The 21954-nt window shown below is 41.1% G+C and overlaps 1 long non-coding RNA gene across 1 annotated transcript; it reads right to left on the reverse strand.

The window, feature by feature from the left end:
• Positions 1-6153: 6153 nt before the first annotated feature.
• LOC139827028 (uncharacterized) lies at positions 6154-8275 on the reverse strand. The gene is made up of 3 exons (XR_011737208.1): positions 8087-8275; positions 7606-7674; positions 6154-7512 (listed from the first exon to the last, which is right to left on the reverse strand). It is a non-coding gene; the product is annotated as an uncharacterized lncRNA (long non-coding RNA).
• Between the last annotated feature and the right edge of the window lie 13679 nt (positions 8276-21954).

Genomic DNA, 21954 nt, shown 5'->3' on the forward strand with positions numbered 1-21954 from the left:
CATAAAGCAAGAGAATTCCTTAAAAGAGCCGTCAGTCAAGTTCAGCAGGATATAAAAATAAAGGCACAGAGCAAGAATTACTCATGACAGGATAAGACAGTCACTGGGCAAGCCTGAGACAAAAAAGAGGAAAGCCACAAGTTTGTCATCTAGTTTCAGAAGTTTGAGCTGAAGCAGCTGATTCTGTGATTAAAGTTTTGTTTTAAAGCTGGGTAAGGTCATAATCCAAAACACAGAGCAGACCCTTGGTTCTTTCCTATTTACATTGTTGGACTCGTTGTCTTGCTGAGTTTATAAAACACCTACTACAAGGACTTTTATAAAAAGTACACTTGTTTGAAAATAGGTGTGAATCATTTATGACATCCAACTGTGTGTATGACAGGTACAATCTGCACTTCACCCTGCAGCAAACAAGCAGATTACAAGCAACGGGTAGGGAAATAGCACTCCACTGGCCAAAAACTATTAAGTTGAGAAGACAGAAATAAGGTCAAGGTTAAGCACTTCTGAAAAATCTACTTTTGGACTCCACAGCTACAAAGCATACAAGAAAACATGCACCTAAACAGCAGTAAGCTTAAACTTGATAAAAATGACAGACCATATCAAAATAAAAATCAAGTCTTGTCATATAGGGAGCATCAACCAGGGAAAAACATGCAAAAACTTGTATAATAATTCATCAGTGTCAACAGCTTAAGAGGACCTGAAACAAGTCTTCCTAAGAACTTGCTTAAAGCTCTTACAGAAGCTGTGGCACCAGCGTCTATCTGCCACAGCCACAAGTGGTAAAGCAAGATGAACCCAGATAACTTTTTCTGTGTGTCAGACCTCAAACTATATGATATAGGCTGAACACCAGGAAACCCAGGATCCTTCTATGCCGGACATCTGCATTTTGAAATTCCAAAATTTTTATTCAGTATTCAGATGAGCTGCATTTCACAAACTGGAAGTATGCTTTAGGAGAGCCCTTGCACCCGTACCTCATCTACAACATGACTCATATATCATTTTATGTATCATCCCGGGTGCTACAGACTGATAGGGCCAATGACCAATTGTTCCATAAAGAACCTGTGTTAACAACTTAGTTGATGAATAATGGATTGATTCAGCTTGTACATTTAGTTGGAGTCTCTCTATTTTGATATCTGAGAACTGGAGCAGGTCCCAGCAGGAAAGGGAATCTGTTTACTAATTAGTGATGGAAAGATTTACTTGGGGAGCAATTCTGTGTAAATGACATGTTAAAAAGATGAAGGGTCCCTTATAAAAGAGCTGCATAAATTATCTGTAGTCCTATATCGCAACTTTTATACACTTTGGAAACACCCGAGAAAAAAACCAACCAAACGAAAAACCAAACCAAACCAAATTAAAAACCAAACCAAACCAAACCAACAAACAAAAAAAACCAAAACTCCACAAAAGTACCTCTTAAGGTGATTATATTTTGTACTATGTTTGCTTCAGTTTGTTGCAGTCACTGCCAAATTTTTTTTGTCACAGATGGTTACAGATGGTTACACTTAAAAAGACTTGCTTGCCAGTGCGATTTGAACTTTACTTAAATTATAAGTCACCCTGCCATCTAAGTCAATTTCCCACCATGAAAAAAAGGTTACTTAAGTTTTCAAGTGCATTGGTTTGAAAATTAAAATATCTAAGAGTGTAACAATAATGCAAATCTGCTCACCTGAGTCTAGAGGAAACAAAAAGGCACATGGTTTGCCTCTGCCTTCTCAGCTTGAAGGAGTATTCACATCTGTGGGTCAAAACACAAGAAAGCTACATAGTCTTCCAGTGATTGCCATCCTGGATGGCTGAAATATTTGACACATAAATAAGTTTGTTTGCAGATCACAAAGTGAAAAACCTATTATATGGAGAATATTAGGTGCATAATAAGCAAAGAACACACAAACATCCCAGAGTTATTAGACTAAAGTGTACTGGATGCCCTCTGCACACTTTGTGGAAAATTAGATGATTTTGTGAATTTTCTTTAGAGTAAGTTTGTCAGATCCTTGCAAGGAAGCTTCAGTTTGAGCATTTTCACTCAACTTGAATCTAACAGAACTAAACATGCACTATAGTTAGCTAGAAAAAAGATTTATAATAGAATACTGGGGCCATGCAGGATGAAAATTTTCCAGTTGGTGGGATTTAATGACACATGGGGTAGGCCTAAGGCATGGCTGTCCTGTGGAGTTACTAAATCATGGACGAGCAACCACTGTCCTGTGTGAAAAGAGTCATAGTGAAGAGCAAGGTGGAATCCAGCCTGAATTGCTGGGAGGGACAGAGGTATTCCTGCCCCTCTGCACTGCTTATGTCCTTCCCTTCCCTTCCCTTCCCTTCCCTTCCCTTCCCTTCCCTTCCCTTCCCTTCCCTTCCCTTCCCTTCCCTTCCCTTCCCTTCCCTTCCCTTCCCTTCCCTTCCCTCCCCTTCCCTCCCCTCCCCTCCCCTCCCCTCCCCTCCCCTCCCCTCCCCTTCCCCTCCCCTTCCCCTCCCCTTCCCCTCCCCTTCCCCTCCCCTCCCCTCCCCTCCCCTCCCCTCCCCTCCCCTCCCCTCCCCTCCCCTCCCCTCCCCTCCCCTCCCCTCCCCTCCCCTCCCCTCCCCTTCCCCTCCCCTCCCCTCCCCTCCCCTTCCCCTCCCCTCCCCTCCCCTTCCCCTCCCCTCCCCTCCCCTCCCCTCCCCTCCCCTCCCCTCCCCTCCCCTCCCCTCCCCTCCCCTCCCCTCCCCTTCCCTCCCCTTCCCTCCCCTTCCCTCCCCTTCCCTCCCCTTCCCTCCCCTTCCCTCCCCTTCCCTCCCCTTCCCTCCCCTTCCCTCCCCTTCCCTCCCCTTCCCTCCCCTTCCCTCCCCTTCCCTCCCCTTCCCTCCCCTTCCCTCCCCTTCCCTTCCCTTCCCTTCCCTTCCCTTCCCTTCCCTTCCCTTCCCTTCCCTTCCCTTCCCTTCCCTCCCCTCCCCTCCCCTCCCCTCCCCTCCCCTCCCCTCCCCTCCCCTCCCCTCCCCTCCCCTCCCCTCCCCTTCCCTCCCCTCCCCTCCCCTCCCCTCCCCTCCCCTCCCCTCCCCTCCCCTCCCCTCCCCTCCCCTCCCCTTCCCTCCCCTTCCCTCCCCTTCCCTCCCCTTCCCTCCCCTTCCCTCCCCTTCCCTCCCCTTCCCTCCCCTTCCCTCCCCTTCCCTCCCCTTCCCTCCCCTTCCCTCCCCTTCCCTCCCCTTCCCTCCCCTTCCCTCCCCTTCCCTCCCCTTCCCTCCCCTTCCCTTCCCTTCCCTTCCCTTCCCTTCCCTTCCCTTCCCTTCCCTTCCCTTCCCTTCCCTTCCCTTCCCTTCCCTTCCCTTCCCTTCCCTTCCCTTCCCTTCCCTTCCCTTCCCTTCCCTTCCCTTCCCTTCCCTTCCCTTCCCCTTTTCATTCCCTGTTAAAGTTTTTAGGCAAAGCCTTTGCAAGACAATGCAAGACAATGTCTGTTGTGTTTCTCACCCACTGAGAGTACCTCTGCAGCCTGTTCTTCTCCCATTTGCAGGGAGCTCTGCCCCAGGACCAAAGATCCAGCCCTCCTTTTATCCCTGTGCTCTGAGCTTACCAGCACTCCCTGCTGAAATCTTGCACCAAGACGTGGGAGATTAGAGATGGAGACAATGTGCTCAGGGAAAACCACCAGCTGCCACAGCTTGTCTATAGGATTCATCTTTCATAGCACCTATTATTTTTTCTTTTCTCACACCTTCCCTCAGCCACCAGGTGCCTCTTTTCTATTTAGTCCACTTCTGCTCCCTTTAGGATCAAGATTTAGAAGACGTTCCTTCTAAAAATTCAGAATCAGGATTTATTGTCATATCTGACATTCTCCCTAGCTAAATGTCAAGAAAAAGAAAAAAAAAAATCCCAACAACTTTGAACTTTCTTCTAAAAGCATTGCTGGATGATGCGTGTGGTAATGTTTTAATGATGCTTTACAAAAACTAACTGACACTAAAGTTCTTATGGGGCTGTACTGAAGACACATAAATACTGCTGAGTCAAAATCCAAAATAAATACAAAGACCACTCACTAAAAAAAACCGTCCACTATTTCCAGTGGGGCTTCCTCCTTTCTAAGAGCTGAACTTGCCTTCCCCCACCACTCCCCCAGGTTGTTCTTGTTAAAAATTTCTAGCTAACACATGTAGTAGATTTTTTGGTTTTATTATTTTTAAAACATTTTCTGTATTGTTCGTCTAATGTCATTGAAAAGGCACCATGTATCACCATAATACCATCTCATTTCATTTCCACAACCAAACCTCATCACTGCCTTTTTTTTTTTTTAAATACCACAATGATTTCCATGCTATTTTTCACCTCCAAATGTGTTATTAGCCTGCCATAATAACACACTGTTCTCCTGCTGTGTCTGCTAAAGAAATTATTCTAGTAGCCCAATGAAGCCATGGCACTTGTCCAGCAGCCCAGCATTCAAAGTGTTTCTGTATATAGCTGGGCTCTCCATTGTCCTTTAGTTTTAAGTAATAAGTAAAAATTAAAATTCCTAGAGAAGAATATTCATTTTTCAAACTCACACAAAAAAGGGTGTTATTTTCTGGGGCAGAAATGACAGAAGTAAAGTTTGTAGCTTTAGGTCCCTGTCCTACTAGGAAATACCAGCAATGGTACAAATGCACGTTCACTGGACTTGCTGCAGGAAGTAGATTTTGGGGGACACACACTCTGATCTCTCTTTCCAAATCTTGCCTCTTTTAGATGCCTGGACCATTGTGACTGGGATAATGCCCTATGCTCATTCAGGCCAAGATGAGAAGAGGAGTTGAGGGAAATGATGGAGAACTTCAAAGTATTTGTAAAATCAGAACTATAAAGATGGGGGCCGGGGTGGGGGAGGGGATGAGGGAGGTGGGGAGAAAAAAAATCAAGCACCTCTGTCATGTGTTAGAATAAAGACACTAAAAATGCCCACCCCCAAAGGCAGGTGAAGAACAGAAAAATAAGCAACTGGACTCTGTAAATAGCAATGACGACACAGAATCCCAAATACTACTTCATTGTTACTGCACATTACAATGGCTGCACATAAATGATATTTGAAGTTCATTATAAAACTATCACCATTAAAATGGTAGCTTTGTGTACTTCCTGTTTACGCCACAGAATGCACCAAACCATTGCATCAATTCAGGTTAAGTATTTAAAAGGGGGTATTTTGAAGTGAGTCACACTTCCACAACACAGAGAAACATTATAACCCATGATGGGTTCTTTGGTACTTGATCGTACCAAAAGCATTAGGACAACTATCTAAAATAATAAAAAGTATAATCCCTGCACTATTTTATCAAAAATAGGAAATAAATGTTCTTACTCTTGGACTTTTGAATTTTTGAGAAATCATAAATTAAAGAATTATCCTCAAGATAATTAGCCTCACAAAAGAAAGGATGAGAACAGTGACAATTATGCTAAGTTTTAGCGAAATTAAACCCACAGAAGTAATCTGCTAACGGTTAGTTTTAATTTTATTTTCAAGACCTGGAATCAATAGTTCTGAAATGTATATTATGGCGACTGTTTCTGCAGAGATCTTTTCAAGGACTACAGCTGAAAAAGGTAGCAAAAGTGGCTGATTACCCAGTTAACAATCTATGGAAATCAGCTACTAACCTGTAGTGGGATTCCCTAACTGGTTTGTTATAGCAATCTTGCAACCTAAAGCATTGGGTTTAGATCCATTCTCATTGAATGATTGCCAGAAAGAAATCAAGTGTATGACTAAAGATCAGCTGACAACAATGTACTTCTCACAGGGATGCTGTCTTGGAAGGTTATACTAAAATTTGTGACGTACTCAAGTGCTATTTGGCCTTCACTGCCAACTTCTCAAAATAAGTATATCATTATCTAAGATGAGGAGATCTGGAATGCTTGAAATGGCTGCACTGCTTCATAACCTCAAGGAGAAATGACTAAACAGCTGAGAAAGATAATTTACTTTTCCAACAAAAGCAACCTTTTCCTCTTTTGAGAAATGAAGAAAACTACAGCATGCTTCCAGAAAAAGACAATCACAAATGGAACTCGTACAACGTTCCTTATCTTTATTTGGCACTCAGTGCTATCATCATGAGCTGTTATTACAATTATTAATAAAACAAAATTTCACAGAACACCCCAGATCAGACTTGCTGCTGTCCATAGTCCTCTACCGTGAGAGTTTATTATATCAATAACCTTATTATCGAGTTATATATTTGGAGGGGCAAAGTCACCAGAGGCAACACGGAAAAACATAAGCACATTTGAAATTTAGGTCTGTGCTTCAGTTTATTGCAACATGTGAAATGCAGCAGGGCAGAAACAGAACCTCTAAAGAGAAACTGTTCCCCTGCAGTCAGTTTCCTATTCTTGGTAGCTGCTCTACAGAAGTATGATGTTTATTTTGGGGTTTCTGCCTAGTGTGATTGTACCCTAAGACACCTGGAATGTTTTGAATTTTTATTTTTCTTTTATACTTAGGGCATGAAGACACTTGCCCTTGTTTTTTACTGTCGTGCTGGAATCGCATCTCTCCTCTGCAAATGCAAAGCTACATTTACAGCACAGAGAGCATATACTGAAAATTTCTTGGGGTTTCCTACTTGAGACCTGGGTATGAGAAAATATCCACCAGTTGTTGATGGTCACCACTATTTATTCACAGGCCTTTAAGCAGAGTAGCTTATGAATTGCTAGGATTTAAATAATTGTTGAGTCTTACAGAGTCTTATGGAGAGATTAAATTCTTTGTTGGACTTCTGCTCCCCTGGTGTTGTCACTGTGACATTTTTCTTTAACCACAGAGACCCACTCTCTCCTGTGCTTGCCAGGGGCACAAAAAACTTCTTGTGAAAGTGTAAAAGCGCAACACTACTGTAGTTTACATCTACCTTTTCCTCTCTCTTTTCTTGTGCACAAAGGTCAGGCACAGCCTGTTTACTGCATGTATCTCTCTGTCCTCAAACAAGAGAGGATCAGACCACCCTAGAGCAAGAAGGGTTATTAGTGAGACCACTGGCCCTGATGCTGAAAGACCATGTGGTCTTTTTCTGGTCACTCTGTTACTTGCTGCATTACTAACTGTTTAGGTTCTCTAATGAAGGTTTGTGAGTTAAATGCTTCATTATATCAGTTTTTACTGTGTCATTCCCTGTTCCCCCTCCTTTTCTTACTCATTCTTTCAATTCCACAGTTTTTTCCACAATTTTCAGCTTTCATGTTGTTGCTTACCCTGCCAACTGTACAAGGCTTGCTGTAGTGAATCAGCTTTACAAACCTTAGTGAGCGAAAACAGTGGGCCATTTCTTGAGGAAAGTCAAGTTGGGTTGCATAACAAATTGATTATTTAGTCCCTGGTGTCCATGAACCTCTTTTTTCACCTCATAAATGAGGACTGCACATGACGGTCTCCTTGGAACCATCCAGGCTGGTCGGAGGGACAGGAGGAGCAGGTGAAATGGGAGGCTCAGGGAGGATCACTGCAGGATATCAAGCAGCATGAAGTTTGGCTAACAGTGAGGTATCTTCTTGCTTTACAGCTGTTAGCAAGTCCCTCCACATAACAAACTTACCTTTCTGTAACAAACTGGACTTTGGAAACACAGGTGTTGATTTCTGAATCAAGATCATAGGCATCCTTTCTAAAGAAAGAAAAAAGACAATTTTCACTTTTCCTGAGTATGTTTTTACACATATACTATTCAAAACAGTTGTCACGGGGGCACCCCAAACCAACTCCAAATAAATGTAAGCTTAAATCAACTTTAATTCAGAAATGAAACCAAAACCAAATGACAGACTCAAACAAAAGGACAGAAACCAGTGCAAGTGGGGGGTAATATAAAATCAATCAGCAACCTGAAAACATTTAATAAACTGTAGGTTTGATATTCCGGTTGGGGATATTATTACCATATGACCACACAAGAATGATGATACCCAGTGTGCATGCACTGACTCAAAGAGAAGCATCTCTGACTCAAGGGTACCCAGAAGAAACAATCGCTTGCCCAGGGGGAAAAAAGGATGTATCCAGGAGAAATAATCACTCACCAAAGAGGAGGTGAGGGCTCTCAGCCCCAGGAAGTCTTCTTAGGTGGAGCCCCTGATCTAAGGGGAAGGCTCTGATCATAGTCCCTCTGCTCCAAGAAGAAGACTCCAAGGGAGTGTTCATCAGGGGCATCATTTTGTAGCCTGGTCAGATCTGGCTGTGGTTGTTATTAGCATCATTAACAACAACTGTAATCTAAACAGTAAGTTAGATAACCCGTTAGCTTGTCACTACTCATGGCCATGTAACTTCATATACCACCTGGTCTATGGAACTTGTCATTAAATGGACAACTATTTAAAATCAGAGACAAGTGGTTATAAGCCTATGATTCAAAAGCAAATCCTCGAACTTCATCTTTTGTCAGTACCTAATAATCTTGGAGTTTCAAGTCCATTTAGAAAACCTTCCAGAATAAATGAATTCATTTGCTTTCTCTGAAAGACAAGCAGGCTTTTCATTTACTGAATACTGCCTATGAGGCGTTTATTAGATAACACCCTAAATTGTGCCATACGTAGTTTCAAAAAAAATCCAGTATTTTTCTTAGTGCTATTATAATTTATGATACTTCAGAACAAAGCAGTTATCAGAACTCAAGTGCATGTTATTATCTCTTCAGCTTGGTAGGCATTAACACATTTTCCACCTGCTCAGCAAATTCGTTACAGCTAACATACGCAGGCCTCTCCCTGTCCCGAAACCAGGCTTGAGTCACCAGCAGAAGCCAGAGATGGGTTTCAGAGACCAGAGACCAAACACCAATGGCCTGATCCACTCTCTACTCATATAAACTATAAATAATCAGCTTTATTTGCCATTTACCTGATGTTTACATCACATTTGATACAATGCTCTGGATACCTCAGAAGCATGATAATATTGATCTTCAGTATTCAGAAGAGGTAAAGGCAGTTTTCTTATTTCTAACATAAGGAGAAACGCCATTAATATCAAGTGGCTTTTCCTAACTTGGATCAATCAGCTGACTAATGACATTGGATGCCAGACTATGATCCACTACTTCATCATAAAATGCATGCAAACTTGCAGAGTCAGCAGATTTGGTAGGTACTGCTGAAGCTAATGAAGAGCTCTGTTTCTTGGGAAAATCCACATGGTTGGTGTATTTCAAAGGGTTAAATACAAAGAGCTGGCTTGCAAGAATACCTGGCAACCTCACTTTGGGAACAGCCTATTTTCAACCTGTTTCAAACTTCAAGATAGCAGGACACAGACTTTGCATTATCTACTTGGCAGGGGCACAAAACAACTGAGATATCAAATGACAAAGACACCTTTTTGATTACAAGGCTATTTGGCAGCTTGAAAAAGGGCAAATGGTGTCTTAAAAAGAAATATGTAAATAAAGATACAGCAAGAGAAAGCCAGAAAACACTTTTTAGACAGTTAAGGACTCCCCATTACAAGAGTGTACAGCTTCTTCCCCATAGAAAAATGAGCTGTGAATGAGAACGTTGTCGTACTGGAATACTTTAATGCTATCTGCATGTCAGCTTGCAAAACACACCAGCAAAATTATGCAAATTTTTACCACAGATTCTCCAAACCAATGAAAGTTACCACCATGACAGTCATTTGTAAGAAAGAATTTTTAGGAAACTGTCAGTGTGGGACCATGAAGAAAAATATGATATGCAGTGATGTGAGCTTATGTTGACTCTTTTCTCACAAGCAGATGGCATTGATATGAGTTTTCTTTAAAATATTTGATTTAGAGGGTAAACAGCCTTGTTCAGATAACTGACCTTCAATGGCTATTCTTTACATGACTTAAGCAGAATACAGGGGCTGGGAATTCAGGTGCCAGCTACATCTCAGTAACAATTAGTGCACATGAATCAAAATTCTACATATTTGAAGAAAATTAATGAGTATCCCTTGCAAGCTTCTTCTCTCATTAGTTTCAAAGCAAAAGGCCATTTGCACTCATTTGTGTCACTATTATTTTTCATCTTCTAACTGCATTGCTGTAGGTCAGCTTTCCATGGCACTAAGTACACAGCACAAAGGAGTTGGAGAATTCAGAGCAAAAAATCCTCTCAAGTTCTCTTTTGATTTCTCAATGTGGCTATCTAAGAGAGCCTGGGAGTCCCAGGCTTAATTCTTACACATGTGGCATTCAAAGAGAAAAGCAGTTTTCAGGACATCAGCAAGACAGTGATTTCTTTTGCTAGATTTTCACCTTACTTCTCCTGCCACAGGATCCCAACATGCGCTGATAAATCTAAAGGACAACGCAGCAAAAGGCTGCAGCAAACGAGTAATGAAATGTGAATTCTGGAGAGGGGGCAATGCAGCAGTCAGGGAGGACTCTCTTGACCTTACACAATTTAGGCATGGTGTAAGAAATGCCCTAAAACAGAGCAAAGATGGAAGGAGAATTGTAGGAAGGAGATTTAACTAGAAACTGAATCTGACTTGCAAACTGTGACTAATATCCTACTTTTTTAGAATTTTGAAAAAGCAACCTACAGGATATTTTCCTTAAAGCAGGTTTTAGTGAGTTTTTCTCAGCGTTAATACTGTGTTTTGCACCTCTGGCTGATTCCTGACATGTGGTGGTGCTACTGCTTAAAGGAAGTCAGATAGACTTCTCTAAAGATCAATTTCACATTTTATTCATTTAAAAAAAAAAATGCGCAGTCATCTTAGAAACAGTAAAAAGCAACACCCCATCCTCATATTAATTTTTTCTTTTCATAAATAGTGTACAAATGTTCTTTATTGATCTAGGCATATTTTACCTATTATAGTAAATGGCTCTATGTGTACAGTATTCCATTAGTTTAAAGAAAATTCCTTTAGCCATGCAGTTCAGCACTTATATAACTACATTACTTGAGGTCATGCCACATCTATTGTCCAAAAAGTACAGCAGAAATTTTCCTTTTAGCTCCACCTGCTGGAAAAAAAAAATGTGTTTGGAAATTAAGGGCCTTTTGGTTGTAAGTTTTCCTTCACTCCTACAGAAGAGAGCTGAAAGAAAGAAAGAAAGAAAAGAAAGGAAGGAAGGAAGAAAGAAAGAAAGAAAAAGAAAGAAAGAAAGAAAGAGAAAGAAAGAAAGAAAGAAAGAAAGAAAGAAAGAAAGAAAGAAAGAAAGAAAGAAAGAAAGAAAGAAAGAAAGAAAGAAAGAAAGAAAGAAAGAAAGAAAGAAAGAAAGAGAAAGAGAAAGAAAGAGAAAGAAAGAAAGAAAATAAAGAAAGAAAGAAAGAAAGAAAGGAAGGAGAAAGGAAAGAAAGAAAAGGCAACCTAAAAGACAAGATCCATTTGATTGTGGGAGAGTTTTCAAAGAGAAATGAAAATGTCATCACCTGACATTTCTGAAGCTGAGCTTTCAACTCCCGAGACAGAGTGCAGGCAGGAGTGTTAAACAGAAGAGCTGGTCACAGACCAGTACACTCCATATGTTTCCCTGGGGCAATTAACATCACTTCCCCTATCAAGGGGCTCACTGTACTTACCAGTGAATATGTCAAGTCTGGTTGCTCATGAGTCTCTGAAAATAAACACTACGAAGTCACTGACAGGGCCTTTAGGTTGAAAAATGGATCTTCCTAACCGATACAATTTCAAAAAAGAAAGTTTAGTTGAACAGTCCTTTGAAAGAGAAGACTCTTACACTGCTTTGTGAAATCCCAGAGAAAAGAAGCAAAACATGCAACCAAAAACCTGTCTCAAGCCAGCTTTTGGGCTGCCTGAATCTAGTTTTTCTCCTCCCTCCTTTCCTGTTTGCACTGCTGGATTTATGCTGCAGGTGTAGAAGCTCTACCCTTCCTGTGAACACACATGTACCATGCCTTGGCACCACCCCTCTCCCCCCTCAATGAATACGGAAACACCAACCCAATGTTGAGATGCTCCAAGCCAGCAGGATGCCAGGAACAAGTCCTTTCCTCACCGCAGCCCCCACAGTGCCCGAGGGTCACCTCAGGCTGCTTGGAGCAGTCACTAGCTAGTATTGCAACACATGAATGCACTGGTATATGGCCTTAAAGGCCTTAAAATTCTCAGTAATCCACAGAACTATTTTAAATAATTTTTATTTAGAAATCCCTTTTATGACTTATGAAAAGCATCACCTCTGAGTTGTTGTGTGGATGGCAACACTAAAAAAAAAAGTGTTAGCAAGGGCAGTCAGAACTGAAAGCCTCTTCACACAAGCAATCACAACAACCTCCTCCTCTCTTTCCTTCCCTTCTCCTGAGGTGCAAAGAGTGGGGAAAAGAAAGCTATTTCTTCATTTAAAGCCCAATACTGATGATCAGGTCACTCTCGTTTGAGGACAAAGAAAGAAGCAGCAGGGACGGGTTAGGCTTCCTTCCACGCATGCCATCCTGGACCTGCCCTCAGGAAACTGAGGCACCACTTATGCAAGTGGGGACTGGCCAAGCTTTGCCCAGGGGGAATGGCAGGAGGAAGCAGACTGAGCCTCAGCATGTACAGGACTATCTGGCACATCAAACCACCCACGGTGGTGGCTGCTGTCTGGGACCAGTGATGCCAGACTGCCCTGTAGCTGCATCTTGCAGTGGGGAAGGAATTCCTGAATAGAAGTCTTGGTAAGAAGAAAAAAAACCAAACCACAACATAAAAAAAAACAGAACAAAACAAAACAAAAGGCAGAAAACTTTAGTTTTCACTTTAGCAACTCATCTGCAGGAACAGAATAAAACCACTCTATGGAAGAGATGCAATTTGAACTTCAAAGCCATTTGTATCCATCTGTGGCAAGCTCAGTGATGCTGACTATCCCATAGCAAATGACCAAGAGCAGCGAGCCCTGTGTGTCCTTCACAAGACTTATAGAATTAAGTTGTCTTCCAGGCAATAGTTTGCTAGGTTTTGTTTTTGTTGTTGTAGTTTTTTTTTCTTCTTCACTTTGGGTAGCAAGGTCTTAATGCAATATCTGTTTACTACAGTTCTCCAAGAGGCAAGATGTTTCTTGGCTTTTATCCAAACCATTTCGTTCACATACATATTGGAAAAAGCTGTCATGTCAGCAGCTAAGGTAGATATCAAGAAAGACAATCAGAGGATTAAGAGGTGGAAAGCTTTAGAAGGCAAGCTACTGAATATTTCACGAGAAATGAAGCTGAGAGGGTTACTGACGCAAGGGGAAGGTCAAAAAGCTTAAATCCCTCAGAGACAGTTAAGAAATAATAAAATAGCCATTAGGCATTCCAGATGTTGATATACATCTTTTAGGACCCCAGTATTTCAATCTGATTTTTATACCAAGGTTTTGCTGAATGTGTGTCAGTGACATACAGCACTTGCGAAGGGGATTTGCTGCAATACAGCTACAGCATCACAGAAATGGTCTGACATTTGAGAGTGCCTCTTAGGGCTGATACTTTGTGCCTTTATTGCTCATTATTATTAACACCTGAATGTGACTAATGTGGATGGAGTTCCACATCTCCCACTGTGAGGGTCTGGTAAGATCCAAACTGGTGAGTGCTTTCACAAAGACTGACTCTTTATCACAGTTACCCCTTCCCACCTGATCCTCTAATGACATGATTAAACAGATTTTCTCCATTATTTCTCACCACTATCAAGGGGGGAAAATCAGACAGTAGAAGGATTTTACAAAGCATTACATGCATTTGTCAGCAAAAAGACCAGGCAGAGGTAAACTCAGGTGTTTTCTGTAGCCCTGTCAATGAGAAGAGGCAAGGCACAGCAGATCTCTCTTTGTAATTGTTTCATTTTACACTACAATGATCTCACCTATAAACTTGAAGACACAGCGTGCCAATGGGCAACTCAAAGAACATCAGTTTCTTGCAGAGTAGGGAGGGACTTAAGTGTTACATTAGCTTGCGTTATCCTTTAACTTACACGTATATCTGAAATAACTCTTCCCTGTCTCCAGCCTACCAGGAAGGCATTAAGAAGCTTGGACAATATATTTTATATCTTCATGTCTTTGAGCTCATGGAGCACACTAATGAATTTACACTTTGTCAATACACTGTTTCTGTTATACCATGTTTTCGTGACACATTTTACTTAATGACTTTCTGGAAACACTCAGTCGTAAGAAATTTCTCTCCCACCTCCTGCTTAAGTACAGATATTCTACTGTTAGAGCTGAAAAATGCTTGCCATTTCCTTTTATCTTGACATGCTATTTCAGTCTTGCATCCAGGCACTTTGCACTTTAAAAATGTTTGAATTATAAAGAGTAACTTTCTAGCCCTCATGACTTTATAAAAAGCTATTTTATTTCTTGGAAAAGGTAACTTGGCTTTTCATTAAAAAAATTATTTATAGAATTAAATTAGGAACTATTTTTTAACTTATATTAAAAATGGTTACATTTAAAAATTACTGTTTCCCTTGTACTACTACTGAGCTCTCGTGGTTTCGTATTATGAAGCAACTTCGGCTAGCAACTTACCTACTGTGTGATTTCTCTTTTATTCTTGGTAATTATTTTCAAGTATTCATCCCATTAAATAACCAAGTGAAAGACAATAAATCTGCATGCACAATAAAGGAGTTTTAGAGGTATATAATATTTGTTCATTGGGGATGGTAAATACACAGGCAGCCACAGCTGCTTCTTTGAGGAAGTGTGCTAAAAGGACAAGTTACGTCAACATTAACTAACAACTGAAAACTGGATCTTCTGTGCACACTAGTTGAAATGACTGGTGGGAATTTTTTGGTGAAACTATTGATTGCAATAGATTAAAGTGTCATTTTTTTTCCCCAAAGTAACATGCCAGTTTCAACCCAAATTTTTGCATTTAGAAGTGTTGAATCTAGGCTAGATAACATGGTACATTAGTTAACTTGAGAGAAAAACTTTGATTTCCTACAGCTACAATGAACAGGAACATGGAAATCAAGACATCAGAGGCTTCAACCTATGTCTCCGTTGTGTCAACAGAGATTTAGATGATAGTTTACCAGATTTAGTGCTGGTAAGTACCGTTTTTCTTTCAAGCAATTAGACAAATCATAGCATTGCAGCAGTTACTTTTTCAAGCTCTATTTTCCTGTGAGATACAGTGAACATTTCCAGTATTTTCTTGAGATGGAGTAGCCCCAGACAGCAGTCTTTTTTGCAATAGCAAAATGCGATCATGTAGGTTCGGCCCAATAAAATACTTTTCCCCATTAACAAACAATCTAAAATAAAAACCACAAAATAGTCAAATTCATCACTTCATTCGTCTCACATGTCATTTACCATTTTCTGTATCACTTTAGTAGAGCATGGCTGATTTTGTCAAAGCTTTTACCAACTAATTGACAGAGAATATCTTCCTTGCTCAGTCACTGCAGGTTCCACAAAAATGAAAAATATTTTGTCCTTAAAACATGACATTTGCTAGGCATTATTGAATATCTCTGCAACCACTCTAAAAAGAAAGTCAAGAGTAGAGCTAAAATAAATCAATCGGAAAGTTTTAAAGAATTGGAAGTTATTGACACTCATAAATCCAGTAACTGTGTCTCGCCAGTGATCAGGAGAAATATCTCCGGTTTCAGATGTATTGAATCAGGTAAAAGCAGTTTTGTCTGGTGATTCAAATACATAATTGCAAAGGTTTCTGTTAAGGATTTCCAAATGATAGAACATTGACCAAGACACTGAACCTCCTTTCTTAAACTCTGTTTTAATTTTTTTTTTTTTTTATTCTGTATTCTGTACATTCATTTGCAGCATTTTTGAGTGGTGATGCAATTACCAGAGCTGTTCTCTACTTAATTATAAGGCTAATGTTTTTTGAATTTAGTAAAAAAAAAACCCCAAACACAAACACAACATCTTTGGTGATAGTGTGATGGGATGATCTATGAAAGCTGGAACTATGCAGAGGTGTTTTTGTAAATAGAGAGGTCAAACCAGGATTCTGACCTGTGTAGCTCCATTCCTAACAGATCTATCCCTGGTTTACCACTACAATGAGATTTAAAACTAGGTCTTATCTTCTAAGTGCACATAAGGATCGGTTCATCCCACAATCAGCAACAGCAGGTGCAAGGAGGATTGAAGCCAGATTAACAGAAGGCCTTCACAGAACTAGGATTTAACTTGACTGTGTTAAATACACCTGTGGCACAAGTCACGCCACTAGTAGTTAATTCCCACTGCAGTCTGTGGCAGCACTGAAAACGCTCCCCATATTGGTCTAATTATAGACTTTTTCATATTTCTCATTGGGACACTAATTTTCCCAGTTTTATGAGAACACAGGCTACGGTTTGATGCTCAGTCCTATACGTCAAAGTCAATTCTTTTCACTGTATGTTATTCAGCTTTCAAGAAGATGCAATAAAAATTGACTTTACAACAAACTAAAACATTTCTTTATAGACATTAGAATTTTCTGTACTACGCAAGTAAAAAGTGGGTGACAGCACAAGACACTCCCAACATCTTTGTTGTGTTAGCTGAGAAATGGTATTCACATGCCCTCCCTCCAGGGGCTTATTTTAGAGGGAGGAGAATCGTCAGGTCCTACCCTGACTCAATCAGCTGGGCTTCAGAAACACTGCCCCAAATCTGTGCAGGGACAGCAATATATATTAATTTCCAGAAGAGAGGGGCCTTAAAGATTTCTTCATTTAAAATTGCTTCAAGTTGCACCCACCACTGTTCCTACATCACTGCTGTCAGAAAGGCAAGAAAAACATACAGAAGATTCTGGATGTGGCCTTATACTACATCAAAAGGAACATGGTGTGTATTTTTTCTCTCTGCATGCCACAGCTGCTCTATTGTGGATCAGGAGTGATGGATTAGAATGGCTCCAAGAACTGCCAGCTAATATCTACACCACAGCAAGATCAGACAGCAGCAACCTGTCTGAAATGCTGTGACAATGTCTGGCTGCCATGAGAACTGCAGGTCATGCTACTGTAGGAGATTTTAAAGTAGCAACCTACAGTTTTGTGCTTTTTTGTTTGTGGTGTTGTGGTTTTTTTGTTGTTTTTTTCTTTTTTTTTTTTTTTAAGCTACTGAAACTGCACGATCTTCTACAGAATAGGAAATAAGCATCCAGAAGATAAAGTACTGACAGTCTCTTGGAGATTTTTCACACTGCTTCTTGTGCAGTCTGATGCCACCATATTTTCTCATTACATTGGGGCAGTTGCACTCTGGTAAACTAAGAACAAAGCCAGTGTCAGAGTTATCAGTGAGGCTGACTGAGCTGGTTACTCAAGCACAGCCTTGGACCTGTACTTGAGTTCAATGGTTAAAAGGAAAATGAAAATCTAGACAATCCAGATGCTTGTAGCTCCTTTATCTTCACTGTGCATTGAAGACATCCATTATCCCATGGAAACAGGACACTCAATAGGTACAAAATCAGACATAATGTAAAGGATAATGAAATTGTTGAAAATGTAGAAAAACACTGTAAGAATCCTTGTATACACACTGAGAAAGATGTTAGAAGTTTAGTTACTACCATCTCAGCAACATGAGATGTATTTCTTAGACATCACAGTCATGTATGAAGATCATGACTTTGTAAACAAGGTGACCATTCAAAGCAATGATTATCTAACTTTCTAGGCAACTTGCCTGAATGTTAGTAGCCTTTCTTAAACTTTGTACCAATACAAAGGAAGGAAACTACAGAGACTGGTTATGCTGATCACTCACCATGTGTTAAGAAAAGAACTACGAGTTTTAAGCCTGTGGGTGGTGCTTGTAGGGGACTTGATGTGAATGACCAGGGGCATGGAAGGAACAAACCTGCAGAGGACTATTCAGACACCAGAAACCCAGCCAGAGGAAGGGCAAACCAGATTGCCTGAGATATGGCTGTGCTGCCCAAATACCAGGGGACAGGTGCCCACCCAGTTGGCATCACAGTGTGGGTGGGTGCTCCCACTGCACCCAAAAAGCAATTAAACTCTCAAAGTACATGGTGAGGTGCCCTGACCACCAAAGGGAGGTGGATGACTCCAGATACTCTCAGGCCCTGACCTCAAGTCACTCACAAATTGGGAAGGTTAAACAGACAGCTCCTGTCCCTTCTCCCAAGATGTTCCTCCTGCCCCACGGGAGTTTCCCCGGAACAGTTCCTCCTGCAGACAGCAGCCCAGGGGTGGTAAGGACCACTCCCAACACCTGCTCCTGGAACTGGCAAACTGAGGAGTAAGTGTCATTGAAAGCTGAGAGTTTTACACATTGCAATTCTGGGAAAACATGGTGAGTTAAAGCACTCATGCCTTCTCCCCTTGTGAAGAGAGAGTTATTGTGCCCTCTGAAGTCCTAAAGATGAAAAGAACACAAGTGCTTGAGCACAAGAGCAGCAGGATGGGACTGGTGGTGCTGTTCGGCACAGGCAAATGTGGTTTATCAAGAGCTATAGATAGTTGGAATAAAAAACTGAACTAAAGCACCTCCAAGCAAGGAGGTGTAAAATGCACAATCCTACTGTGCTAAATACCTCACTGTATGCCACTAGGCTTCCTTTAAAACACACGAGGCATTTGAAGTAGTGTCCAATTAGGGACCTGTTACCTCGCTCACATTAGACCTCCCTGTAGGTCTTAGCTCAATTCCTCAAATTGCCCTTACACCATCACCTTGGAAATGTAGGAGATAATGAATTCCTATAAGGAGGAAAATTTTGTAAAGGCAGGTTAGCTAACAGAATGCACTTAACCAGCCTGGGGCACTGGTAGTGATTTTGGAGGGGCATCCTTCCCTGCACTGCCTGCAGCAACGGGGACCAGAGTGCTGTCCTTGGGTGATGTGGATGCCCACCCTTAGGGCCAGGCTGATGGCAGGTGCCTTCCAAGACTTGCATTACTTGGAGGCAGCAAAGCAGAATATAGAAAACAGTACCTGGAATCAGTGACTGACCCAAACCACTGAAAATCCCCCAGAACTTGCCCAAAACTCCTGCTAAGGACTGTCTTTTCTTCTGAATTGCAGCAGTACCCACGCTGTAAACAGTCCCAACTTCAGCCTTCCTGCCTTTCCACCAGGCAAGAAACATCATACACAATTACATAGTCGGGCTCTCTCCATGAGACAAAAGTAACAGAAGAAATTTTACCCAAATAATTGGCAGTTGTGGGGTTCAGCACAGCACCTTATTCAGCTATGGATTTTAAAACTGGTTACAGAACTCAGGTATTGAGAATCTATCAAGAAACATTAACCATTAAGCTACTGCCTCTGACTTCAAGTCCTTAGCCACAATGCACTGGTAGAAACAGTGATGGTCACTGTTTTCTCAGTCCTCTCCCTAGGCCTCTCCTGCTGGCCACCGTTCAGGCGTGGGATGCTAGGCTTCCAGTTTAACCCAGTAAGATGTGTTTTATTCTGTGCTCCTCAGGCATAGCCACTGGAAGAGGTTTGCTTCAATTAGGTGGCTCAAGTCTGCCTTTGCATAACTCCTTGCTCAGTTTAACTGGATTGAATGAGGCAGTGAATATCAAATGTAACAACAAGACAAGGTAAAAGAAGCTTGTGGTCTCTTTATGCTGGTAATATACATCCTGTTTTGAGTCCTTATAGTAGATTGTCCCCCCTTTTTGTGCATGCTTCCTCAGTTTTGAGAGAGGCTTGTCACATCCTGCACATGTTTTATGTTCCTTTAAATGCTGCCTTGCACATGTCTCTTTTACTCCAAAAAGATATCACAGCAAGACAACATGCATTGTCAGTTACTTAAAAAATAAGGTTCAACACTGGTGTGGGTACCTCCACTTAAGTCAAAGATGTCTTAGAGATAAACACACAGAATTGGTAAATGTTAGACAAGCTGAAACAAATGAGGAATTTGATTCTAAATCCACAAGAAGACTATATTTTTCAATAGTTACATAATGGTTTACAAAGCCTGAGAGATTAGCATTATATTTAGATGGCAAAATTGGACCAAAAGAATTAAGCTTCCTGCTGCGAGACACATCTGCAGGTGTGAGGCAGGTGCCAAGGGAGAAAAAGAATGTGGGTTTTCTAGATCAAATTGGTCAACTTTATCTTCCTTTTTTCCCTAACCCATGATATGTATATGATTTCCTACCTGTTTGTGCCTTCCCAGTAACTTAATATGTCAAGTGATTTCAATGAACTTGAAGCAACAAGCAATCTCAAGGATATTCATCCTTTGTCTCTCAGATATTTTACCAATTGGCCATTTTATAGCTACTTCACTAGTGAAAAATACATTAAATAATATTCAAGGAGACAATCCTCATTGTATAGCCAGTTGTCATTGTCTTCCCCAGGATGCTTTTAAGATGAGCCCAACCTCTTTTCTTCCTAAAACTGTTTTTGGATCTTTCCCTAGCTTAGAGATCTGCTGTTTGAAGATTTTGCACCTTATTGATAAGGCTAGTACCACTGAAGATTGCCTGAAACGTTTCTTCGTATAATCCCACTTTAACTTGCCCACAACTCAGTTCATCTGTGCTTTTTTCTTTTTGTTTTCATTTTTGGTTATCATGTGTGTGTGTGTGTGTGTGTGTATTTTGTTGTTGCTGTTGTTTTTTTTTTTTTCCTTTTTAAATATGTCAGGTGTCTGCCTCAGGCTGAATTTTTTTTGGAAGCATTTCAGCCAATATCTCAGTTATTTCAGCAAATGAGACAAGGATGTGCAGGGGGAAGTTTAACTTGCACTGAGTATTCTGATGACAACTCCTTTGAACAAGCTTTCCGTGCTTTAAAGTAGAGAATAAAATTTGACAAGAGAGGGAGAGCATCATATGAAAATGACATGATGATTCATTCCTCCATATGAAAATTTGAGCCACTGGGCCAAGTTATACGTCTTCCAAAAAATTGCAGCCTGCATATCTGTTAGTGATTAACAGCTAAAATCCGATATTCGATGAGCACATTCGTGCTCTTCATGGGTTTTTAGTGATATCCAGATTGCTTGTATAATGCCCTCAAAGAAGTGCTACGAGCACATCTGTCTCCTAAAAGTTTTTGTATGTGAGACAGCTGGGCATATGCAACCCTCAGACTAAATGTACATTACAGGATTTCAGGAAGAACACTGGCTATTCTGAGCAGAGGTGAGACAGGGCAATAGCAGGACTGGGGTAGAAGAAAAGGAGGGGGTGAACCTGACAGTTGTACATCCACACAAATATGGGAAAAAGAACACATACGACCGGACAAAAGGGAAATCACACTGGGAAGCCAGTCTCTTTATGAGAGAATTATAGTCTTCAATCTAAAGAAGTTGGATTTTATGAGCATAACATTATTTCATGTGAAATTGCAGAGGATGCAACAAGAGGGATGACAAATCTCAAGGGAAGAAGGCAGAGTTGGGCAGGCTAGACAAGAAAGAGCAGGGGCCAGGAGCAAGACCAACAAGGAAGTGAGCATGGCATGGTAAGGCATGAGACAAAGAAAAGCAGGGTGGGTGTTCAGATGTTGTGGATGTGTACATCTAAGGGGACATGCTGTCTGCAGTTTACCTGCTTCCTAGATATTGTACCGTTGCCTACACTGGCTGACCACCATCCCACTCTAGAGCAGAGCAAGCCTTGCATTCATCTGAACGCAGAGCCTGGGTCCAGGCATTGCAACATCCCCACCATGTTTTGTAGTCCCACCAGAGGACTTTCTGTGCCTCTCACTGAGGACTTTCCATGTAACAGAGTAAAGGCTCCATCAGTAAAGGATACAGACAAGTCCTATTCTACAACACGCCACAGATTTTATTTGGAAATTGCAAGACCAAGGGTGAGTTTTTAAATTCTGAAAGCCTGGACTTAGGATACTCAGGATCAATTGGGATCTGTGGCTTCTGTCTAACTGTTTTGTCATTTTTTGAAAACTTTCGTAAGAAAAGTTTTCTCATCTCATTTTCTTGCTTCCTGAGTTAAGGAGTAGTAGGTA

This window comes from Patagioenas fasciata, chromosome 1 (genome assembly GCF_037038585.1).
Source record: "Patagioenas fasciata isolate bPatFas1 chromosome 1, bPatFas1.hap1, whole genome shotgun sequence".
In the NCBI taxonomy this organism is placed as follows: domain Eukaryota; kingdom Metazoa; phylum Chordata; class Aves; order Columbiformes; family Columbidae; genus Patagioenas; species Patagioenas fasciata.